Source organism: Ursus maritimus, unplaced genomic scaffold (genome assembly GCF_017311325.1).
Source record: "Ursus maritimus isolate PB19 unplaced genomic scaffold, ASM1731132v1 scaffold_34, whole genome shotgun sequence".
Taxonomy (NCBI): domain Eukaryota; kingdom Metazoa; phylum Chordata; class Mammalia; order Carnivora; family Ursidae; genus Ursus; species Ursus maritimus.
In genome coordinates this window covers 19,161,092-19,187,849 of record NW_024426008.1, presented here as the reverse complement: position 1 = coordinate 19,187,849, position 26,758 = coordinate 19,161,092, and the positions used below count along the sequence as shown (strand labels likewise).

The following is a 26,758-nucleotide window of genomic DNA, read 5'->3' as shown; positions in this document are numbered from 1 at the left end:
AAAAAAAATAAAAATAAAACTACCATATGATCCAGCAATTCCACTTCTGGGTATTTATCCAAAGAATACAAAAACACTAACTCAAAAAGATATAGGCATCCTTATGTTCTTTACAGCACTATTTACAAGAGTCAAGACATGGAAATGACCTAAGTGTCCATCGATGGATGAATGGATACATAAACTGTATATACATACACAATGGAGTATTATTCAGTCATAAAAAAGAATAAAATCTTGGGACACCTGGGTGGCTCAGTCAGTTAGGCATCTGACTCTTGATTTTGGCTCAGGTTGTGATCTTGGGTTTGTGGGATTGAGCCCTGCGTGCGACTCCACACTCTGCACAGGGTCTGCTTGGGATTCTCTGTTGCTCTCCCTCTGCCTGCTCTGCTCTCTAAAATAAATAAATAAAATCTTAAAAAAAAAAAAAGACTGAAATCTTCCCTTTTGCCACAACATGTACAGACCCTAAGGGCTTTATGATAAGTGAAATAAATCTGACAGGGAAAGACAAATACTGATGATATCTCTTATGTATGGAGTCTACAACAAAACCAGAAACAAGCTCATAGATACAACAGATTAGTGGTTGCCAAAGGCATGGGAGAAATGAGTGAAGGGGTTTAAAAGGTAAAAAAAATAAAAAATTAATTAAATTAAATTTTTAAAAAATGCCAGGCAATCTGCCTAAGTATAAACCTTTCTGTTGAAAAGTGGCATCAGCTTTAGAATTTTATCTAGAATTCATCTTGTTCATTTCTCAAAACTGGGAAAGAAACTGAAAACAGTAATGATTTGTAACTTACTGAGACTTTTACATATAATGATCTCATTCCTCAAAATGACCCAGGGAAATAGGTAGAATGGTTTGTTATCATCATGTTGAGATAAGTTATCTGAGTCTTAGGAAGGAAAGAGTNNNNTTGCAAGGAAAAAACAAACTCAAATATGTCAGTGATTATATTAAATAGAGTAAATTCACCAATTACAAGACAAAGATCATCAGATTACATAAAAACTACATGCTACTTACAAGAGACATACTTATATACTTTATTTTTTCAACAGATTTATTGAGGTATAATTGACATGCAATACACTGCACATATTTAAAATGGATAATTTATAAGTTTGACATAAGTGTACACCCATGAAACCATCACGGCAATCACAAAACTTCCTCATGCCACTTCTTAGTCTCCCTCCTTCCCCCAACCCTTGCTCCCTGGTAACCACTAATTTGCCTTCTATCATTATAGATTAGTTTGTATTTTTCTAGAATTTTACGTAAATAGAATCATACAATAGATCTCTTTTTATCTGGCTTCTTCACAAGCATAATTATTTTGAGATCTGTCCATGTTGGAGCATGTATCAATAGTTCATTCCCTTAATTATAGAGGAGTATTCCATTGCATGGGTATACCACCATTTGTTTATGCATTCACCTGTTAATGGACATTTGAGTTTTCTTCAGTTTTTGGCTATTACAAATAAAGCTGCTATTAACATTCATGTGCAAGCCTTTTTATGGACATATTCTTTTATTTGTCTTGGGTAAATGCCTAGATAAACTGCTTACAAAGTGGTGGAAAAAAGTTAGGCAAAAATAGCCAAAAGAAAGCTCGTGTAGCTATAGTAATATGGCAAAAAGGACTTTAAAGCAACAAGTGTGACAAAAGATAAAGAGGACATTTTCTAAATGATCAAAAGTCAGTTCACCAGAAAGATATAGTAATCTTAAATGTGTATGCACCACGTAATAAAGGCTCAAAACATATAAAGCAAGAAATGAAGAAGAGGAGAAATATCAAATTTATAATTATAGTGAAAGACTTTAGCATGCTTCTTTTAGTAAGTGATAGAACATGTAAATTTAAAAATCAGAGATATGTAAGATTTGAAGATGATAAACAAACTTGATCTAATTGACTTATATAGAAAATCTACACTAAATGACAGAGTACACATTCTTCCTGTGCCATGTACCAAAAGTGACCATATACTGGACCACAAAGCAAGTCTCAACAAATTTCAAAGTTCAGAAATCAGATAGAACAGGCAGTCTCACACCACAGTAGAATTTTTTTTTTTAAGATTTATTTATTTATTTGACAGAGAGAGACAGCCAGCAAGAGAGGGAACACAAGCAGGGGGAGTGGGAGAGGAAGAAGCAGGCTCATAGCCGAGGAGCCTGATGTGGGGCTCGATCCCATAACGCCGGGATCATGCCCTGAGCCGAAGGCAGACGCTTAACCGCTGTGCCACCCAGGCGCCCCTCACCACAGTAGAATTAAACTCGGAGTCAACAAAAACATACTAGCTTTCTAAATATTTGGTTCTTTTTGCAGATGGAATAATATTAAACATTCTTTATGTTTCTATACATAGGCCAAATAAATGAATTTTAAAAAACTAGTTATTAACCAAAAAGGAAAAAGAAAAATTATATATAATATCTAGATATAGTTATAAACGATTCTATTTTTATTTTGAGCATGTAATATTTTTTGTACTTTTAAATATAAAAAGTATAAAAAAAAATAGGGCTCCTGGGTGGCTCATCAGTTAATCGCCTGCCTTCGGCTCAGGTCATGATCCCAGAGTCCCGGGATCAAGTCCTGCGTTGGGCTCCCTGCTCAGCAGGGAGTCTGCTTCTCCCTCTGCCCTTCACCTCACTCGTGCTCTTTCTTGCTCTCTCTCAAATAAATAAATAAAAAAGTTTTTAAAAAGTATAAAAAAGAACATTACAAAATGTCTCCCTCTTACTTTTGTCTTCCTGTTATGCAAGTTCCCTCCCCATAGACAATCCACATAATAGTTTCGTATGTATATTACTGTACATACACAGTATAGATGCAAATACATACATATATATACATATATATATATTCTTTCCCCACTACTGTACACAAATGGGAACATAATATTTGAGATTCATCTATACATGGTGTGTACCAATAGTTGCTCCTTTTCTTTAATGAAGGAGTATTACATTGTATGTATATACCACAGTCTGTTTATCCATTCACTGGTGACCTGCATTTTGCTCTTCTCACCTGATAGATAAGGATTTAAGAATTCCCTCAGTCTTTTTTATGGCTGTATATATATATTCTTCTATATAGATGGGCATTTTCTTAACAAATCTCTTTTATGTATTTTTGTTATTTCCAATTTTTTTATTGAGGTATAATTGACATATAAAATTGAATTATTCGTTTCAGGCATAAAACATAATGATTCGATATTTAAATATCACAAAATGATCACTACAATAAGCCCAGTTCATACTCATGACCATACATAGTTACAGATTTTTTTTATGATGAGAACTTTCAACATCTACTCTCTCAGCAACTTTCAAATACGTAACACAGTAGTATTAACTATAGTCACCATGTTATACATTACATCCCTGTGGCTTATTAATTTTATAACTGGAAATTTGCACCTATTGACCCCCTTCACCCATTTTGCCCATCCCCCCGGCACCTCAGGCAATCACCAATCTGTTCTCCACATCTATGAACTCAGTTTTTTGTTCTGTTTTAGATTCTACATATAAGTGGTTCATACAGCATTTGTCTTTCTCTGACTTATTTCACCTAGTATAATGCCCTCAAGGTCCAACCCTGTTATCGCAAATGGCAAAACTTTTTAAGTTTTTTTGAGGCATCTCCACACTGTTTTCCAGAGTGGCTGCACCAATTTACATTCCCACGTGTTTTCCAACTTTTTGCCAGCACAAATAACGTTCAGTAAATTACACACATGCTAATTCACACATGCATAACTATTTCTGTGGAATAAAGTCCTAGAAGGGAATTGCTGGGCCAAAGGATTTCTGTGTTTGTTCTTCACAGTATTTTTTCAATTAACACTATAGGAATATAAGAGAATGTACAACACGGTTGCATCCAATTTAAGGAGTTAATGAACTAACTGGCCATTCTGCTTATTGTACCTCTAACTATCATGTAGAGTCAAGATCTCTTTATCTGATAAACAAAACCAAGGTCTTCACTGATGAGCTCTTTTCTTCCCTTTGTGGGCAAGGAGCTGCTGCTATCTAACAAAATTAATCCCTTCATTTACAGGGCAACTGTAAAACTCAGGACAGTGTGGTTGCCTTCTGTCAGCCTGAAGATTCGGTTTAGACATTCCGGGTTTGGGGTTCCAAGAGGACTCCAAGTGGAAGTCAAGTTGGCAATGAGATAAGCCGGTCTGGGGCAGAAATGAGAGGTCCAGGCTGCAGATGTAGATTTGGCCTAGCTTGAGTTTAGGGTTGTTTTTCCAGTAGGGGTAAGAGATCTACATCTCTCCACCCACAGTTTCTCACCTGTCTCCCTAGCAACCCACCATCTATGTGGCTGTAGGTGATGCCCGCAACGGTGCAGTCAGAGTCCGGGGTCTTGGAGGAAAGTCACACAGCCAATGAACCAAACTCTCCAAGCCCAATGGTCATCAGTATGTTTTGGCTTGGACTGCTCTTCGATGAGTCTAATTTGTGAGGAAAACCCAAGTAATAAAGGCTCTCAACAAGCTGATCAGAGAAGATCCTCTTCTAAGCAGTATGTGAACCATGGAAGAATTTGTGGGATGAAATCTTACCAGGCTCATGAAATAAAAATAGGCATGTTTCTAGATGTCGATAACATTCCCAATTATTAGGATTGTGGAAGGTTGACACAGCTTCTTAGTGAGAACAGAAAATTATGCCAATAGGTATCAGGTGCTCGCGCTACGCCTGGTTCTGTGCTGAGCACTGGATGTGGACCATTCTACTGAGTTCTCACAATGACACTACGGACGGAGTTTGTCCTCCCCCATTCATCAAATACAGAACTCAGGGCAGGAAACGTCTGGAGTCAGGATTTGAAACCAACGCTATCTGACTGCAGAGACCGGGCTCTTAGTCACTATGAACATATAAGTTTTTTAAAAAAATGTATTTAAATCTAAATACACAATTTAAAAATACATAGAAGGAAAACCACTAGCAGGAAATGCTATTCACAAATACGTTAGAGAGACAAGAATAGTCTTTTCTTTCTATTCTCTTTTCTTTTTCCATATAGTTTGTGCAGTGGTTGCCCTAATTTTGTGACAGAAATTGTGTATGCACACATACATTTTTAACCTACAAGGTTGTCAGTTTTCTAAATAGCATAAATTCTTCTGCTGAGACACAGGAATGAGCCTGAACATCTTAAGAGTCTCTGGAGGGTTCTTTTACTATTTTGTCTCTTTGTCTCCTGAAATTTCTAAATAAAACTGTGTTCTCAGCATACTTTGAGCCCCTGTATCTACCTGGATTCCATTAAACTCAACAAACATTGTTGGGTGCCGTTAATTAAAAGCACCTCATCTCTCCACTCTGACTTGTGATTTATCTAAATTATCTGTCCTGGGCTTGGCCAGCTCCTTGGCCATTGAGAGGCCACATGCTTGTTTTTCATCCAAGACCATATAATGGGGCTATGTGTTTTCAGATATGCGGGCCAAGGCAGCGAATTAGCAGCAAGTCTGTGTCTAAGTGAAGTGCCTTCAGTAAGACCCCAAGAGACTTGTGGCCTCTACAACCCAAGGGGACTGCAGCTGTGATGTACAAAAATGCCTTTACTATAAGGTGAAATGGGACGATTTTAACCCCCTCCTTTCTTGTCAGTTTCCTACCTTAAATCGTGGAATCTACTGGGGCAACTGAGAAAGTTTCTGTTTGCTCTTGAGCCCAGCCTCCGCTTGTGGTGGACAGACGTACTAAGCGGAGGCTAGCAAGATTGGCTGTATCTTCATACTCTTTCTATATCGCAACTGTTCTCAAAGTGTGGTCCCCGGAACCAGCGACATCAACATCCCCCAGTAATTTGTTAGAAAAGCAAATACTTGGGCTCCACCCCAGACCTACTGAATCCTGAACTCTCCGGGGGTGGGGGGCAAAACTTTTGTGTTTTCACAAGCCCTCCAAGTGATTCTGAAGCACTCTCAACTCTGAGAATGACTTGTCTGCTGTGAGCCGACAAATTCCAGCTCCACCTGCCAGCCTGCCCTTGCCTTCCACTCATCCACCCTCAGACTGGACTCGGCCATCTGACCACCTCCCTTCGCCTAACTAACCCTGCCTACCCTGGTAATCTGAAAATCAAGATTCTAACAGACATTCATTTACCAACGTTTATATTTCCTCCTCAGAGTTAGCCAAACTATGCCACTTTATACAAATAAATCACCCCAAATTGACCCAATCCCCCAATCCCAAACCATCTGCATTTTTTCCGTCAAAGTTTATTTAATTTTACAGATTTGTAAAGATTTTATTTATTTATTTATTTATTTGAGAGAGGGAGAGAGCGCGCGCGTATGGGGGGAGGGGCAGAGGGAGAGGGAGAGAGAGAATCTCAAGCAGACTCTGGGCTGAGCATGGAGCTCAAGGCGGGGCTTGATCCCACAACCCTGAAATCATGACCTGAGCGAAACCAAGAGTTAGATGCTTAACTGACTAAGTCACCCAGGTGCCCCTCCACATTTATTTTAGATTGGAGGATGGGAACCATGCTTCTTACACGAGAGAAGTCGCATTGTTCCTAAGGTATGAAGCTATAAATGGCTAACTATTGCTTACTTTAGGAAAGAGCTCTTTAGTGGGGGAGGGGGAGGACTGGAGTCTACAAGGGGCAATGTTTTGGAGGGAGAGCAGATGAGGAAAGTTGTAGAAGGAAGGAATCTCTTAGGAAGAATAGGAAGGAAAGAGGAGACATAAGCCCAGAAGTCTGATCTTGACTTCTTCTTCCAACAAACATTACTGAGCACCCACCTTTTCAAGATTCCACAGTGAGGGAAGCAGACAAAGTTCCCTGCCCTTAAGAGAAGCTTATATGCAAATGTGCACTGATGTCTGAGTTTCTATATTGTTTTGTTGTTGTTCTTGTTTTTAAGATTTTTTTTTTATTTGACAGAGAGAGAGAGCACATACCAGCAGGGGGAGCAGCAGAGGGAGAGGGAGAAGCAGACTCCCTGCTGAGCAGGGAGCCCAGTGCGGGGCTCAATCCCAGGACCCTGGGATGATGACCTGAGCCGAAGGCAGACGCTTCACGGACTGAGCCACCCAGGCGCTCCCGAGCTTCTGTATTTTGTAACAAGCTTCCTTATTCTAAACCAAGCACTACACTATCCAGTGATCTTTTGCTCATGGTCCTGCTGTTTCATGACTGTAGGCATCCAAGGCAAGACAATCTTTCAGTGCCTTCATGGGAGGGCAGGAGATGGCCAAAATGAGGGAAAATTGTTCAAAAAGAAAATGTGACCAGACCCCACTTCAACTACCATATTTAGCTCCTCATAGAGCAGAGGAAATCTCTCCCCGAGGCTTCTGAAATGTATGTCTTTATAAGTTCTGAGTATTAAACACATTCTGTAAAGTCACACTCATCTGCACACAGCTCTCTCATGGGACAAGTAATATCCCCATTTTCCAGAAAAGGGAATGGAGGCAGAGAAGACCTGAGTGACTGGAGCCAGTTCGGAAGCAGCGCCTGACCTAAGGAGCCCTGTCTCCTCTCCCAGGTGGGTCCCTGGGCTGGATGGGCACCTTCACACCCGCTCAGCTGCAGCACTCATCCTGGTCCAGAGGCCATGCCCAGTCTTCCGCCAACATCTGTCAGGAAGCCCCGATGTCTTTTATCTTTTCTGTACATAGTCTTTCCTGCTGGCCCCAGGAGGAGCCTCGTTCTTGTTTTCCATCCACTACACGCCATAAAAATCCTGATGCTGTATCCTTAATAACCTTTCTACCCAGTTATAAAAATAAGTTCCTTTGCTCATCCCTTACTAAAGTGTTCATCGTGTCGGGGCACCTGGGTGGCTCAGTCCGTTAAGCTGCCAACTCTTGATTTTGGCTCAGACCATGATCTCAGGGTCCTGGGATCGAGCTCTGCATGGGGCTCCGTGCTGAGCCTGGAATCTGCTTAAGATATTCTCTCTCTCTCTCCCCCTCTGCCCCTCTGCCCTGCCCATGCTCTCTCTCTCTAAAAAAATAAATTAAAATAAAGGGTTTGTCATGTTAGTGTGATATATGCAGAAATAAAATTCCCTTAAGTCCCTTCCTAATAAATTCAAATACACTCTGTGCACTAAAGAGTTATTCAAGGTGGTGGATACTATGGTGAAATTATGAAGCATGAGTTATGGACCAAAAAGGTATTTTAAGTCGAGATTATTGCCTAAAAACAACAGCTCATCCAATTTGGGGGGGGAGGGGAAGAGGTTTCTTATGCAGTATTTTTCCTGCTGTGCAATATTAGAATAATAATTTATTGTGTATAAAGTATAGCAAAATTTATACCAATGGATATAAATTATTCCTAATACTGAAAAATGACAAAAGAGTAGAGCACATAAAGGGGAAAGTCATATAACTTTTCAAGAGTCATGGCAAATGTGAAGACTGTATATAAAGAAATTGATTTCTTTCTCTATTAATTGATGATTTTTTTCCTTACTACCCTTCTTAAAATCAAAACAGTCAAAAAAGTCTCAAAATAACAATAAGGATGACCTGAAGACATACTGTTTCGACTCCCAGAAAATTACGCAAAATACTTTTAACTGGGCACACACCTGATAGTGTTCCTTTCTTTTCGCCTGTTTTAGAAAACTTTAATACGAAGCCTCCCGATATTCAAGTTAATTCTGTAACAACAATGTTAACTTCACCAAACTTGGAACACCACCTTTGCCATCTCTGTCCTGCAATCCTTTTCCTTCCAGCGGCGAACCTCCAATGTGAGCACAGATAAGAGTGAGTTTGGGAGTTGGGCAACAGGGCAGACATCTGGCCCTCACCTCCCAAGATTCTGTTCCATTGGTCTCTTCATGGCCAGAATCTGCATTTTTAACAACCCCATAGGTTCAAGTGCAATCGGCCCAAAGTACACTTTGAGAAGAAGCAACAAGTGCCTTTAGGAACTCAAAGCCAGTGGGAAATCTGATGGGGAAACTGAGCTCACTGTGAAACCAACCTCAGACTCTCAGGTGATAATATGTACTTGGGGCTCCCTCGGATGGAACTAGGAGAAGAATGTGGTTCTGTTTGTAATTTCTTGCCCCAGCAGGGGAATGCTTTATTTGTAAGGCAATAAGGTCAAGGTTCCCTGCATAGCCTAAGTAAATATTCTCCTTCTCACCACCACGCAAACAAGTCCAAGGCACTTTAGATTACAAAAGCTAAGAAGAAAGAGAAAGGAGGAAAGATGGAAGAGAAGGACATTTTACAGGAAAAAAGCAAAAGAAAGGTAATAGCGCTCACATAAGTAGGATGAACTGTGCGATCAATGTTGAATAACTACAGGATCTGTTTCAGAAGGCATGCTCTCAGCTTAGCCAGCATATGGACCAGTAACCAAATAGTCAAAGGTAGGAATTACTCATTGTCTCCCTCAGATGTTCTGCGGGGTCCATAAGGGTTTAGAAGGATGGTCTTGTTCAGAAATCTTAATCCATAACGAATTGTGGAATGGGATGACATCTCTGTGAGATCTTGCTGATCAAATTCTTCTTCAGCCACTCATATGGCTACTAAGGGTTTGTAAATTCTGCCCTGAGTCAGGCTATTACATTAAGAGCGTCTGCCTTTGACTCAGGTCATAATCCGTGGGGTCCAGGGATCAGTCGAGCTCCCTGCTCAGCGGGGAGTCTGCTTCTTATCTGCCCCTCATCCAGCTCATGCTCTCTCTCTCTCTCTCTCTTGCTGTCTCTCAAATAAATAAATAAAATCTTAAAAAAAAAAAAAGAATGAATCTTACTGTTGATATTGTGGTTCCCATTAAACTAATCTCCTATGCAGTTCCCACATATTAAACACACAAGGAAATAGCTTGACTTCTCACCGTTAACAAGGGAATAACATATAGCTTTAACTTCCTCCAGTTCTTGAGTGCTTTGTGTTTTATAAAAAGCTGCATTTGAAGGCAATTCAAAATGTTGGCCGCACCCTCTTTTCTCAATGGAGAGTGTGGAGTTAGGATCCCTGAGGATGTTCAATTGCCTTTGAACCAGGTGATTGTGAGCTAAACATGCTGAGGTTGAAGGTAATATGCGGTAACTAACACGAATGAGATTTTAGAAACGAAAACCCTAAAACTGATTTCTGAAATGCAGCTATCACACATCGGGGGTGCAAAGCCGACACACACAGCTCTTCCTGCCGCATCCCTTTCGGTCAAGCACAAGGTGTTCCCCACAAGAACCCAGGGAACAAATCTCCAGCTTTGCTAGTATCTCATTTCAGCACAATTTTAGAATCTTTCGAAGGCCCACCTTCCCTGTCCTAGCCTCACTGCCTAGGCAGTGAGCAAGACAAGCCAGCAACACTCAGGGAAGGGCGGGGACAAGTCGGAAAACACTCAGTGAGGCTAAGCCACTGCCTGAAACTAACAGGCCTTGCAAGTGGCAGAGATGAGATGAGAACTCGGTTCTCTTAATGCCCAAGAAAGTCCGCTGTGGTCTTTGCTCCTACGGAAAGTTGCATTAAGTAAGCACAATCATTAAGTAAGCAGAAATCTATGGGTTATGATTTAAAGGTGGCACGAATCTCTGACCTATATAATTCCCACCACTCTAAAGCATTAAGGAAGTGTTTCAGTGGGTTGAAGGATTAGTCACTTGAGAGAATAATTACAGAAAAGAAATCGGCCATGGTGTCAGATCACTGTTCAGTTTACCCCGCTTTTGCTAACCGCATATAGAAACACTGAGGAAAGAAGCCCAGACTGTCCCACGGGGGGCTAGGGGGCTGAGGAAGATAATGAGTACGAAAAAGCAATGATGAGAATGAGGGTCCAGTCCTTTTCCAAGAGAGATGGACAGTCAAGAAGGTAAAATCAGGTTTTCACAGCTAGTCTCAGACAAATACACTTTTTGAATCAAGCCCTTGTCCCAAGGCCAGAATAAAGCACTTTGTGCCTTTGAATGTCCTAGGATCAACTTGGCCCCTCTCCGAGTTTTTCCTTAGACCAGGAAATAACAAGTTAGTTTAAATGCATGTGGGCTATGCAGAAAAGTTAACAATAAAGACTGTCCTCATTTAGGAAGGAAGGAAATCTATACAGGAGTTTTTTTTAATAAGCAAATCTAATAAATAATCTTCGAGGTCCTCATGCTAACTTACACAGTAATCATTTTCTGACAAGTGATAAGTTTGGTTCAAATCCACCTTCACCACCTTGGTTCAAATCACCTTCATCACCTGATCTTAGGCAAATCAGTTGAACCTGTCAAGCATGGAGGCGTGGGCAGAGGCGTGGAAACACAGACAGGAGGCAGTAAACAGAAGGTGTAAAGCAGTGGAAGCTACAAGTGAGAAGAACCCACGAAATGGAAAAATGTCAGCAGGACTAGTAGATGAGGAAGGGGGAACAGGTAGAGAAAGGAAGAAAAGGAGACCCTGAGTCCCAAATCTGTCAGGCTTTAAGAATTGCCCCTTGCAGATGATAGGAATTCAGCCCCTAGTTGGCCCCATAGCTGGGTGCCTTATACAGTGAGCAACCTGCACAGCCTTCCATGGAGGCCCCGGGCCCATGTCTACTAGTAGCAGGGACTGGCACTAACCTTGACAAACCTGAGATCCCAGACCCGTGTGCAGAAGTGAGGGAATGTTGAGCTCCAGACAGAGCATCGTTGCCGTGCAGCACGACATGCCTAGTGCTACCAAAATTTGGATTTTCATGTGAAATCTGCAGTTTGTAAATGTTGGCGGGTGGGGGGGGAGAGGGGGAGGGAGAAAAGAATTGCCCTTGGATATGCAGACCCAATGTGCTGGCAAAGTAGGCTCCTGTTCTCCTTACCTTGTGGTACATCCTTAAAATAATTCACTATTAACAGAGGCAACATGACAGTGTCTATAATCCTTATAACCTGGAAAAGCCCGCTGCTGTAACTACTATTACTACAGTGAAGCACGTAAACTCACAATACGTGCTTACTGTCTGACAGTTGGCCCATTTAATCCTCACAACAACTCCGTGAGGTAGGTATTATTACCTCTGCTTTACAAATTAAGAATGGTTATGTAACTTACATAAGACAGTTGCTATAGGAGTTAAACTTCTGGCATTTTCCTCTTCCAGCAGCTTAGCAGTGGCAAGCTTACCGCGGGGAAGCTTTCCGAAGAAGGATGTTAAACTTTACCCTGACTACTGAAAGGAACAGGTTTTGGCTTGTTTTTGAGACTTTGAACTCAGCTCCAAAACCATGAATCCTTCCAGGGGTAAGTAGTCTTGGAATATATTGCAAATGTCATTCAAATACCCATTCGAGCAACAGGCAAAAGATTTAAGAGCATTTACTGAAGGGTGAGTTTTCATCAAATATCATTTTCTTCTTGTGTGTACAGTTTTGTGTCTGTTTCACCAAGGAACGAATCCCAAGCACAATAAAAGTGAAGCCCTTCGAAGCCCAAAATCTGCTCATGCACCAAATACTTTTCCAGGGTGTGGGACGGGGAAGGCAGAAAAGGCACCCAGAACAGAAATTTCATTCAAGTTTTTATTCCAGCTCTTTCCACCTGAAACGCATCATATCCTGTCTTGGCCAGTACCCTCCATTCCCTGACTCCTTGCTTCTTCCTAGAAACCTGCTCGATTCAGTCCCATCTGAAAAGAAAACCTTCATTGTCAGGCTCCTCTCTCCCCTTCCCCTGAGCACCAAGCCTCTACTTCCTCTCTGCTCCCTCACACTGCCTATTCCGGTGTCCTCAGGCGTCCACCCTCGCCCCTCTGCAGAAGTGTCCTTGATACAGCCGTGGATGACCTTTCGCTGGGCAGCCAGCGACTTCTTTCCTGTCCTGTTCTAACTTGACCTTTCTTTACATCAGACACTGCTGACCTTCTCCATCTTCATGAAACCCCTCCCTGGAATTATACACATCCTGCCAACTCTCCTAGCCAACTGTCTTCAGTTTTGGGGTTTTTTTTATTGGTTTTCTTCCCCTTAGGGCCCTTTAAATGCTATTTATTCCCAAAGGGTGGTACTGGGATAACTTTTGGGAATGAGGGGAAAAGGATCAGCAACAGCTGCAGGTAAGTACATGCCTTAAACATGGGGAAGCATTAAAGGAAAACCCAATATTATGCGGTATTAGAGGGTCTTGCAATGAATCTACTGTGAATATTTTCTGCAGAGGACATAGATTATTATAAATGGCCTTTTCTCAGAGGAAATCAGTTGCTTTAATTGTTTCATTCCTTCAAGGGACAATGTCAAAGTTGTTGAGCCCCAAACTGCTCAGTTTGATCATTTAGCTTACATGGAAAATTTTTTCCTAAAGAATGCAGAAAGGAATTTCTATAAAGCAATTAATTTATCCTCTTTTGCCCAGCCGAAAGCAGCAGCAAATGAGCCTGAGCTGTTTCCTGTCAGTTTAATAATAAACACCCCAGCCCTCTCTTGCCCTCACATCTTGAGCTCCATGTGATCCTCAAAATACGGTAAATGCTTGTCCGGGACACAGGACAACTTAAAAGGTCCTTAGCTTGTGGAATCCTGCCGAGAAGTTCTGACGGTCCCAAGACGTGATTCCTGCTTATAAAGCCTGTGGTCAGAAATAAGGGAGAGGGACATTGGGCCAGTGGCAATGTCATAAAATTTTCAGGGTGCTACAAATTGTCTTGAGGCTATAATTAAAAGTAACAGCATGTTCTCTGAAAGGCCCAAATAAACGTGGCAGAGGCGACACACTCTAACCCACCAGGGACAGAAAAGAAGGGTTTGATAGTCTACATGACACATTTTTTAAGGAAAATGTATTGAGGCTGTCAGATGGGAGCTGACACCGGATAAAAAACATCACTGACTTTTCTCTTTCATTTGCCTTTGGAAGTAACAGACTGTGGTCCGAGGCAGGCCAAGTGTTGGGTGGACACTTGTCTTTGCGCTGCTTTAGAGTTGGCTGGCAGAGAGAAGTCACCGAGGCAAATTTGGGATGAGATGAACACTGTGGTGAAGGAAGTCCTGACCCCAAAAGTCATGCCATAGGGTTATCTCTGGACTTGAAAGCTTGCCATCCCTTGACGCTAACCCAAGATCCTGGGCAACTTCCCAGCAGTCCTACTGTCAGGTAGGAGAAGTGATTACAGCAGAAATGGCAGTTACAGAGACAACCAGGCACCAAGACAGAAAGGAGAAGATGGGGCACTGAGTTTCCCCCAGGACAGTGTGGCCTCCCTGCTCTGTGTAATCCTTCTCTGGGAAGTCCGCATTCGGTGTTGTCCGCACCAAACTCTGGCACCTCGAATGAGGTAGCAAGATCAGGCCACAAATGTCCATCTGTTAAGGTGATGATGTTTGTGGAAAGTCCCTACTTTCCAGCGTCAGTCCTGCTTCCTCGGACAGCAACCCTGCATTTAGTAACATTATCTCGGTAAAAATGCAGCTAACTCTGTGAGTAATACCACACTAAGTCCTTACCAGCCCAAACCAATTCATGTTGAAGATGGAACAGCTGGCGGCTGGTTTTGAAGGTGATTGGGGGAGAAGAAAGGTACAGTTAGAACCCTTGGAGACCATGTCTGGACGAGAATCCCAGAACATGCTGGAAATGGGTGCAGCCAAGGAGGGAAGGGGACAGGAAGGTGGAGGAGGTCTAAAGGCAACACCACTTATGTCCCCATTTTCTTCAGGCCCTGATAATTGAATCAGATAAAAGGGGGAAAAAGAGCTCTTTACATAGGTGAACAGTGTTTCTTTGAAAGGAAGAAATGTGAAATCGACCAAATAAATCTGGTAATAAGCCAGGCCATATGATGCTAGAAAGTTCAATGTGGGAGACCAAAGAACAGGGCAATGTTAATGTTTTATTTAAAAACGTGCCTACTGGGGCGCCTAGGTGGCTCAGTCGGTTAAGCAGTTTCTCTGGTTTAAGAAGCATTGTTCCCATCCTACAATCTAAAATAAATTTTGAGGGGTGTCTGGGTGGCTCAGTTGGTTAAGCATCTGACTCTTGATTTTGGCTCAGGTCATGATCTTAGATTCATGAGACAGAGCCCCGCGTTGGGCTCTGTACTCAGCGTGAAGCCTGCTTGTCCCTTCTCTCTCTCTCTTATAAATAACTAAAATCTTAAAAAAATTAAAATTAAAAAAATAAAAGATGCATACCCAGGCAAGTGTAGGGAAAAATAACCAAACAAGGGATGAGTCCCTCTGGGGGTCCAGGGACACAAGCCCAAGGTAGAGGCTGAGTGTGGATGGACGGAACGCCTCACTGTTGGTGTTCCCCAGAAGAGACACCTCAAATGAGGCGCTTTATCCCCCGACTAGATTACCAGCAACTGCACTGTTCCCAATACAAGCTTCCTTTTCTGAAGACATTGGAGTTTTAACCCAAACTCTATACAGCTTGTTTACTCAACTTCACTTGTGTTTTTTAATTTAGAGAAGATCAGAAAAGAACGTTTTAACACAATTTATATAGAGACATGGAAGGGAATTAGAAATATTTTGGTTTACTTATAAATGATAATACTATCAGGAGAAATTAAACTGGAAATACTTATTTCCCCAGAGACTGCCACATTTTTTAAACAAAGATTTCTCTGCCATAAAACTAGGTTGAATATTTTAAAAATGACAAATGGACACCATAAAAGGTTTTTTTTTGTTTTTTTTTCAAAAGTGCCCTTTTGGTTAAAAGATTAGCAAATTCAAGTAAATTCTAGAAGCTCATTAACTGGCCATATTTGACTAATTTACCAAATGTGGGAGCAGTGAAAAGATATAAAATAGCAGCTCATGATCTGTTTCTCCAGCTGACTTTAAAGAGACACTAAAAACAAACAGTGAATTCAAATTAATAGTATCATAAACAAGGAAGTACGTTTCTTTCTATACTTCAGGTGTGAAATTTATGTGGAATTATATTCTATTGTGGCTGTGTAAAAATATTTTTACTAAGTGTCAAAAGGAGAACATTTAAGTCACTTAAAACTTTTTAAATACTCAATAATATTCACATGTGATCTTCAACGCCAATTAAGAAATCCTAAATTCAGGGGCACCTGGGTGGCTCAGTTGGTTGGGCTTTTGATTTCAGCTCATGTCATGATCTCAGGGTCATGGGATCAACCCCTACGTCAGACTACATTCTAGGCATGGAGCCTGCTTGGGAGTCTCTCTCTCCCTGCCCCTGTTTGTCCCCCCCCCCCAAAAAAGAAACAAAAGAAAAGATAAAAAGAAAAAAGAGAGAAAAAGAAATCCTAAATTCAACGCTCAAAAGAAAAAAAATCTCAAAAATCTCATTTTTTCTGTGGCTCCATCCTTCATCCAACTTCCCTGGACTTGTTGAAAGACTTACTTAAAAAGTGGTAAATTACCTGTGAATTACACGCCTTCAATCTCTGGATTCAACAGCAAGGCCACTTAGAAAATGGGATCATTTCATAGGTATATTTTGAAGGTTTCAAACATGTGTTTGTCCTTCCTTCTACCACAAAGAAATCACCCCCATATTGAACACCTAAAGGCAGTTTCTTGTGCCTCTCCCGCCTCAGTCTGATAAAAAATAGATCAATAGGGATCATTTGGGGATTGCCCTTTTCAGTTGTTTGTTTGCCTAAATTGTCTGAGCAGTTATCTCCAAGTCCCATATTAGGTTGGTAAAATGAGTTTAAAGTTTTAGCATCTATATCTTGATGTCATCCAACTGACCCAACAGATCTTGGACGGCATCCCTATTCTGCCGGTGACCTGGAATTGTGTGAGGATCAGAGATATTTGGGAAAGTATCTGGTACCTCACACTGAGTAGATGCAAATAGAGCCAGTCTATGGTAGGGAGAAGGGTAGGAGTCAGCCTTATTGGAGGGCTCTGCGAGAACCCTACAATTTCTTCACTGTTTTTCAAGATGCCTAATGATTTCAACACTGGAGATGTATTATGAATATTTTAAGAGCTGCCCATTTGAAAAAAAAAGAAAAGAAATATCCTGCAAAGCTAACAACCCGTGCTGTTAGCTGAAGACGGCCTATGGTCTGAGTGATGCCTTAGGGGTCCAGGACCTCCAGCAAAGTAGCCTCAAGATGGGTGAGCCAGAATGATAAATCCACCTGACAAGTGGGGGGAGGGTGCCTGCAACACTTCTGAGCCACAAACTCCCACAGATGGGTGCAAATATTAGCTAGTCTTGAGAAACATGATGGAATTCTAGAAAATAACCACGCAGACCTGGGGAAGGCTGCCACATTAATTAGTTTATTAATTCTCTGATGAATATTTACTAAACATCTACTACATGCAACACCCTGTGTGCTGGACTGAAGATTCCGAGGTGGGCAAAACCTACTCTCTCAAAGCTTCCAGTCTACTAGGGGCAAGAGGGCGTTAAACAATCGCACAAAGTTAGGGTTACAGACTGAGATAAATGCTAGAGAGAAAGAGTAGAGAGTGCTCTGTGTGTATAAAAGGCAGTGTCTGATTTACCAAAGTTTGATCTGAGGTCAATTTAGTGGGTCGTGATAAGCATTTGAAAGAATACTATAGAACAGAAAAGAATAGAAAAGATCTAGTACAAGTTAAATATGGTTTCTTGAAGCCTGTTTCAGCGTGTGTGTGTGTGTATGAGAGAGAGAGAGACAGAGAGAGAGAGGAAGAGAGAATATTAGATGTAATGTTAAGTGTATTTCTTTTCATGGATTGTGGTGAAAAAATTTTGAAAGCCAATATTAAAGACCAAGTTGACAAGCCTTGGGAGTACTGGGCCCACAGATTCTTTAAGGATGGACGGTGGTGTTGTATGAAAGGGGGATTGAGAGTCAAAGCGTCCCTTTCACCGACATACTCTTCTAGAGGGTGGGGTGGGGAACACCGTGGGTGTCAGAGTCAGTGGATTTGGGCAATGAGATATATAGAGTAACTCTACTCCCACGAGCACACGCACACCTCATTTCATCTGGAGCCACTTGAGACCTCACGGAAGAAGGAAAGAACATAGCTGGGCAGTTGGAAAGAGCAGTTGTCCAAACTGGGGCTCCCTGGGAATCTCGACATTAAACAAAACATGTCAGTCAGTAAATACGGAACTCTTTGGGGGCCAGTCAGATCTTTCTTCTTTGTACCTAAAATTCAAATGTCCTTGGTTTCAGAGACTAGAACCCAAGACTGATCCCCAGGGCAGCATCTCTGACTCCACATTATGAAGTCTTCCCAGAGAATGAATGTAGCCGTGACCCCACCGGTGGGAACATGCTTTGGTTTGAAGGGGCCAGATGTGAATGGAGTTGTGCACCCAAACAGAGACATCATCTCCCAACATCCCAAACATTCTTCTCCTTTCCATCTGAAAATCAAGTTTCACGCATTATACCACTGAGTTGTTGAAGTCCCTGAAGGCTGGATAGTGTTTTAAGCAGACTGTTTCTAGTTTTAGTGGTGTGGGGGGGAAAGGTTAGAATTTTGAGTTTGAAAATGCATCTCTGTTCACAGCTCATTCCAGAGAAAAATTGTATCAGTGTTGGCCCTCTCTAATAGAAAGATGAAAAAACCAACCCCATAAAAGGGTATTTGTGCTGTGATGAAGGGATTCCACCCCAGGGTTTTCAGACACTGGAAAGCCACGTCTAGCTGTGTTTAGAGTGGAGACGGTCCATCTCTCTTGAAAGTTAATCTGCTCGCCCATCTGAGGTGAAACTAAACATATTACGGCATATGGAAAAAACAATCTCAACAAATTCCACGGCAAGGCCATGGTGAGAACTGACGTCGGCAGGAAGCTGGCTTGCTGGCAGCAGGGGCTGGCAATGACAAGTAGCAAGGGGTTAACAGTATGGCTCTGGCCTGAGCTAGGTTTCCTACACCTGAGTTTCCACCACTGCTTTACCACTCACGACAGCAGAACCTGACCCAGCCTCGGTTTCCAAAACCACACCTTGCGGGGCGCCTGGGTGGCACAGCGGTTAAGCGTCTGCCTTCGGCTCAGGGCGTGATCCCAGCGTTATGGGATCAAGCCCCACATCAGGCTCCTCTGCTATGAGCCTGCTTCTTCCTCTCCCACTCCTCCTGCTTGTGTTCCCTCTCTAGCTGGCTGTCTCTATCTCTGTCAAATAAATAAATAAAATCTTGAAAAAAAAAAAAAACCACACCTTGCAATAAGAAGAACACCCTTCACCTTTTAGGCTGTTATGAGAATTACAGAACTATAACAATATAATTTAATAATACAAGACATAATTATATGCATATGAATATATAATAATATATAGAATTACATGCATGGGAAGGACATAGCTGGTGTTAATAAGTACAAGAATTAATGTTGGTTTTTTTAAAAGATTTTTTTTAAAGAAAAGGGTGGAATTTAATCTTTATTTACAGGACACAGCAAGAGAGAAGATTCCACGTAGAAATAAGAAACTCACTGAGAGGAGGAGCTTCGTACAGTTTGTACGGTTCGGAATGGGTCAAAGAGAATTTCGTTGTAAAAAGTGCTACAATAACAAAACACATCGAAAAAGAGTTCTTAGTATAGAAACAGTAAGACAAACATCTACCACAGAGTACACAACAAACAACTTTGTGCCAGAGCTGTACGATCTAAAAGCTAAAGGTCCCAGGAGTGCCATCCTGAACTCGGAACCGACAGCCTTCAGAGGTAGTTTCTGGCACAACCTTCTGATCTTGCTCTTCCTCTACAGAGAGATACTTCTCAGTCAAGTTTAATGAACATTGTACAGAGACTCCTTTTCATGGTTTCGTAGCTTCCATATGTCCAAACCTCCACAATCTCCCTTCATTACACTAAGTTCCTTGGTTTCACCTCGTTTCTCAACAGCCTGAAAGATGTTTGAAATGGCATCCAGAAAGAACCAGAATAATTGTGGTATCTTTTGCAGTTAAGAGACTCATCAATGGTTCTATTAAGCCACAGTGAACAACGTATACCATTTGTTCAACTGTCCCACCACTTGTTGAGTTGGTCACATCCCAAATAACTTCCTTTTGTGTCTTAAAATCTGCCTAAGAGAGAACAGCAATGAGGAATGAGACAGTCCACGACTCACAACTTGCTGTATCTGGTCCTGGCGACTATCTGTGATGTTCGATGTTGTCCATGTAGCTTCCTTCTGAATGTTAGTTTTGGGGTGTGTTAGCAGGCTGGGAAAGACAGCAAGTGCTCCTGCGTCTATTACAACCAGAGTCTGTTCATCTGTCCCAGTGACAATATTTCCTACGGCTCTTAGTACAAGAGTCACAATGGGCAATTCAGTAGCTCCTAGAAGCTTCACAAGCTGGGGCACAACTCCTGTTTTCACAACCATTTCAATCCGTTCGTTTGGACCAGCAGGAAGGTAAGAAATGGCCCAGCAAGTATCTGCTAATGCTTCTGGGTCATCATGATGCAGGAGACGAACTAAGGTAGGAAAAATCTGCTCACTGGCATCTAACGGGGGTGCAGGATTCTTGTTGCGACAAAGGTTTGAAAGTGTCCAAGTCCGGTTCCGTGGGTAACCACATGCTAAAGATGACATATCAGGAACTGCAAGGAGAGCCAATAGCGGGTCAGCTGCACTGTACTTGATAACCTAGTCTCGAAAAACTGAACCATCACCTGCAAGGTTTCCTAGAGCCCATACGGTGTTCACTGATGTGGGTCTGGGAAGATGCCAACAGAGAAATGAATACTGGGATAGCATCTCCGTCTACCATAGCCTTGGTCAGTTCCTATGTCCCGGAAGCAATGCTAGTGAGCCCCAAGCAGATTCAAACTGAATGGTCAGTTCTTCTCAAGAAGGACACAGATTCTGGAATCAACCCAGCCCAGATTATATTGTCTATGGGGGGCTATTCCACCCTAGCTTCCCAGCAGCTTGAGTAGCCTGGAGGTGGCTTTCCAAACTGTTGCTATGCCTGCCTTTGACAATGTCATCAACAGACCAATTGGCAGTGCCGTGGTCGTTGTGGTTTCCCTGCAGTGGAGAGGTAACGTCATCAGGAAATCAGCTTACGTTTCTCCTTTTCAGCATCTGGTCAACCTTCTTAGCTTTCCTCAGCTCCACATGAACTTCTATTCAGCGCCACCTCACTTCTGTACTGTCTTTCCCCTTGTTCCTGAATCTGTTAAGGCAGGCAGCTGATGAATTAGCATTCTCGTTGGGGGACATGGTCATGAGACAAAGGCAGAAAGCTACGCAGCTGGCTCAGGCTTCCACAGGAGGCTGCGGGTCAGCTGTCCTCAAAACGTTCACCATGGGTCAACTCAAAGACGGCGTGGCTAAAGATTTTATTTATTTATTTATTTATTTATTTGAGAGAAAGAGAGAGAGAGCACGAGCTGGGGGGAGCAGCAGAGGGAGAGGGAGAAGCAGACTCTCGGCTGAGCAGGGAGCCCGACCCAGGGGGCTCGATCCCAGGACCCTGGGATCATGACCTGAGCCGAAGGCAGACGTTTAACCGACGGAGCCACCCAGGCGCCCCAAGAATTAATGTTTTAAAATAATTATTAGTGATCACATTGTGTCTCTCTTTCCTTCTGGCAGGACAAGAAACATACCACTGGTTTCTCAGTTTCTCCCAGTTTATCTTACTCTTCCCCGGTCAGTGAAGACACATTATACAATTGCTCTTTCTACTTCTCAGCAATACAGAATTTTGAAAAAAAATCATCATCACATTACTATCATTGTTGATAGGCGTGGGGCCCAAATTTCTTCTCGAGGAGAGTCTGGTGCCTGGCACTCATCCTTTTAAGTGGATGGAGCAGGGGAAGAATTTATAAAAGGACAAAGTTGCTGTTAGCCCTGAAAGGGATTTTAGAAATATCTGACGGGGGCGCCTGGGTGGCACAGCGGTTAAGCGTCTGCCTTCGGCTCAGGGCGTGATCCCAGCGTTCTGGGATCGAGCCCCACATCAGGCTCCTCTGCTATGAGCCTGCTTCTTCCTCTCCCACTCCCCCTGCTTGTGTTCCCTCTCTCGCTGGCTGTCTCTATCTCTGTCGAATAAATAAATAAAATCTTTAAAAAAAAAAAAAAAAAAAAGAAATATCTGACGATGTGAAGGGTGGGGCTGCCCTTCTCTCCCGAGAAGCAGCTGGTATTTGACTTTGCTCAGAGAAAACAGAACACCTTTAAAAATTTTTACCTATCCCTTCCTTAAATACAGAATAAAGAATATGCTAGTTTCTTCATCTCACATGAGAATTCGATTATTTTTACCAAATCATTTTCCCTTTCCCAAAAAATAAGAGGAAAGAGGAATATTTCTCAAACACCTATACGATAAGCAATTTCCATATAATCTCATTTAATCCCCATAACAACCCTAGGAAAGAAGATTATCTTTTAGTTAACAGATAGGGGAATTGAGGCCCAGAGAAGCTAAGTGACTTGCTCAAAGCTGGTCAGAAAGTGGTAAAATGGGCACCGGACCCCTGTCATGACTCAAATATTCATGTTCACTCCAAAAATGACTTGCTGTCTCCACAGCCCTCACCCTGTGCGATTTTCTTCACAGCACTTAACACCACTCGACATTATATATTGATCCGTGTATTTCATCTATTTCCATCATTAGAACCTAAGTTCTATGAGGGCAGGGTCTTTCTATTATCCCCCGAGTGTAAAACAGTGCCTGGCACATAGTACGTGCTCAAGTAAATGTTTGTCACAGGGCGCCTGGGTGGCGCAGTCGTTAAGCGTCTGCCTTCGACTCAGGGCGTGATCCCGGCATTCTGGGATCGAGCCCCACGTCAGGCTCCTCTGCTGGGAGTCTGCTTCTTCTTCTCCCACTCCCCCTGCTTGTCTCTCTCTCACTGGCTGTCTCTGTGTCAAATAAATAAATAAAATATTTTTTAAAAAAAGTAAATGTCACATGAATGAATGGATGAATGAATTAATGAATTAGTGAGTTAATTAATGAATTAATAAGGAGATATAATAGAGAATTAAATGTCAGATTTTTCTTTAAAGATTTTATTTATTTATTTGAGAGAGAGAAAATGAGTGATGGGGAGGGGGAAAAAGAGAGAAGAGAGAAAGAAGCAGATTCCCCCTTAGCAGGGAGCCCGACACGGGACTGAATTCCACGACCCCAGGATCATGACCTGAGACAAAGGCAAATGTTTAACCGACTGAGCCAGATTTAATGGTAAATAGCATATAACTTTGACAATAAAAAAGAAATTGTACATAATTTTTTTCTAGGTGATCTCATACTTCTATATAATTTTACTCTCTTCAAGAAAACATACATTTAACTGCCTTAATAGGGCTAGTTTATAGATTCTTGGTACAGCTGGAAATGTTGGCAATTAATATGAGGATAGCCTCAAATAGGATGGAGATTATCCAGAAAAGCATTCATTTAAAAACTGTAGTCACAAGGAAACTTCATGAATTAATAGTATTTGTCCAAACCAAATTTATCTTTGGGTTCATTGACTCAATCACAATAATGGTTTCAGTTCAATCTTTTGAGGTTGATTTTTTTCTTGAAGGTGTCTATAAAAGATTGACCTTACCTGTTTGTACCTATTTGAACTTAAACCATCTTTTGGTACTTCCCCCTAAGAATTAAGGCAAAGTTCAGGGATGCCATATTTTTCAAGTATTTTAAAATTTCATTCTAAAGACAGATGTCACAAAAAACCTTCCAGAAAGCAACTGGGCAGCTATATAAATCATTGAATAACCTTTAAGTCTGTGGTTCAATTTCCAGCATTTATCCTGAAGAATCATTCAAAATGGAAAAAAAATTACAATCTATCCTCACAATGAAATGTTATGTGTTCATTTAGAAATGTCATGCAAGAATATTTAGTGACATGAAAAGTTGTTCATACTGTATTTTTAAATTAAAAAGCAGGTTACAAAACAGTCAATAAGCCTGCTTCCAATTTTGCAGAAAACATGCATGTATGTGTGTGAAAAAATATACATATATCAAGCTGTTAAAGATACAGAATTATATATATCAAGCTGTTACAAGTGATAAACTTTTGGTCAAAGAACTAGAAATTATTTCTTTGTTTGTTCATTTTAGAGAGAAAGCAAGCGGGGAGGGGGAAGGGGCAGAGGGAGAGACAGAGAATCTAAAGCAGACTCCACTCTCAGCACGGAGCCCCACATGGGGGCTGGATCTCATGACCCTGATATCAAGACCTGAGCTGAAATCAAGAAGTCAAACACTTAACCGACTAAGCCTCCCAGGCACCCCTAGAAATAATTATTATTTTAAAAATATTTGCTTCATGTGCATTCCTGCTTTTTCTATAATTCACACCCATAGCTTTTGTAATAAGAAGCCATTTTTCACTTAAGGTAAGTCTAGGAAACAGGTCTGTGGTCTCCAGTCTATAACCCTAGCCGCTAGTCTTCAGGATGAACCACTTCTTCTCCTGAATGGCTCTGCATTCCCACACTTCTTCCCCATCTCTCATATAAACATCCCTGGTGATCACGTGACATGCATTATCTATGTGGCTCTACCAAGTTCCCTCTGTAGACTCTCAGAACTGGCACGATTTTCCATAGAAGTTACTTTTGGCAAAAGGCAACAGGGTATGTCTAGCATCTCTTTCAGTTTTCAGAAAATGTGAGGTCACGGGGGAATTTAAGGTCCAAATTTCCCCTTGGTCTTTCTATCTCTTTCCTTTTGAGTGAACCATGAAGCGTGTGGGGGGGTGTATGTGTGTGTGCACATGTGCGTGTGTGCTCTGGGGGACAGGCAGGCTTTGTAAATGAGTTCAGACCTTGCTTTATGTTGTTGTGGTGGCTGTTTTTGACATTTCTCTACTCTTCGTGTTCAGTGTTTTCTCACTTTGTCCGTACTTACTCTTAGTTTTCTTTTCTGAGCACCTTCCTAGCAGAAGACCCAGTGCCAGGTGTATTACATAGGACATGTTGACTAATCACAGAAACATGGCACTCAGTCCCATTTTACAAATGTCTCGTTAAAATGTGTGTTGTGTTCTTTGACTTACGTAGCATTTTCATAGAGATTATATCGTTTGACCCAGTGACATTGGCATTATTCTGTTTTACAGATGGAAAAAAAAATAAGACTCAGGGAAATTACAGGACTTGCACAAGATGCTGCCACTGAGAACTGCAGTGAAGGGGACAGGAATCGGACTTGTTTGCCTCCCCAAGAAACTGTCTTGAAGGTCTATGTTCTCTTCTCACTGCAGTGAGGGCTTTCTGAGTTGTTTGTTACTACAAATGATAACATGAATAAGAAGATTGATATCACAGATTATGAAAATGATTAAAAGGCAAATAAAACAAGAGGATTCCTCAGACCCAGAGTAAACCAGTCATGAAAAGCAAAGTGACTCAGCTTCTCAAAATACTGTCACAGGGGGAAGGTGGGAGCATCACAAGGTTACCCCTCAAGTGGGAGTGAATGTTTTAGAATGCTTCTTTCTCTTAGATAATATCTTGTTTCCTGTCAAATAAAAAATTCTCATTTAATCACTCAAAAGCTGTTTAAAAATATCTTAATCTTCTGGTTTTTCCTCAAATGTTTTTTAAATGCTTGTTCTGAGAGAGAGGGGAAAAAAAAAAAAAAAGCCTGAGCAACTTGGCTCCTTACCAATCTGTGGGTTTTCTAGAAAAGATTCACTTTCACATGGTACTTCTAGTGTCCTCGATTTCAATGAGATTTTAAATTGTTTTTTTTTTTTTTCTACTACCAGCCACCCTGCCTTAAGGGATAAGTATGCCTTGTATTCTTAGCGGCCCCATCTAGAACCTCGGGTGCTTCCACTATACACATCTGGATAGTGCTTCCCTGGTACTCTCCACACCCATAATCCCTGTGACTTAGACCACATGGTTTACATCTATCTGCCAACAGCACAGCAAACCAGGCCTATCCATAGGTTTCTTGACATTTGGTTAATTGTCCCTCCTTCGTGACTGGGACCCTGTGGCAGAGATGGCTAGCTGACCCCCAAAGATTCATGTTCCTCATTCCCAGGGAGGATTTGTTGCTGGAAAGTGATTGCCAGACAAGAACCATATTCACCAGCCCTCCTTGCCTATCAGTGGGCCTTGTAAGTTGTTCTCACCATGTAATGTGAGCAGAAGTAATGTGTACCACTTTGAGTTGAGGTATTTAATGACTGGCTACAAAGTCTTTCACTGTCTCTTCTTCTTGGCCATTGGCTGAATGATGCCAGAGTAACCTAAAAGTTACAAGATGGCCGAGCCATAACGTTGAAGCTGCCTGGGTCCCAGAGCCACTGCTTAGAGGAGAGCCACCTGACCTGTGTCAGTCTGTGGCATAAACATAAAATTTGTTGGGTTATTCCACTGAGATTTTGGGATTATTTGTTATGACAGCTCTTTTACCCTGATTCATACAGGACCTATCAGCCCAGATAACCTTCCTCATGAGGCCTAGATCATTAGGCCTGGATCATCCCTCCTCATTAGAATCCTGGAATTCGATGAGCCTGAATCTGATACTGGTATTAATGGGTTGGAGGTGGCATGATGCTACAATGGAAGTTCTGTCACTAATTCATGCCCACCACCATTTTGGGGGGCTATGGCAGAGACCACTAGTCGCCTATCACTAGTCATTATCCCCTTCCTTCTAACTCAACCCAGGTTTTGTTGGAGGTGGCAATGTGCTGGGCCAATAAAAACTGTATTTACCAACCTCCCTTGTAGGTAGAGGGATCTGACCAAATGTGATATATAGCAAATGTCCAGTTTCCAGTTTCTGGAAGAGATCCTTAAAGGGGAGCAATGTTAGCCAACACACCTCT

General features: G+C 41.8%; 1 protein-coding gene and 1 pseudogene across 1 annotated transcript in view; both read right to left on the bottom strand.

Moving 5' to 3' along the window:
• The window catches only part of DOCK8 (dedicator of cytokinesis 8), a 220,386-nt gene that overhangs the window by 177,765 nt on the left and 15,863 nt on the right, over positions 1 to 26,758 (bottom strand). The gene's annotated exons all lie outside the window — the stretch shown is intronic.
• On the bottom strand, positions 19,204 to 21,198 carry LOC103663237 (annotated as a pseudogene).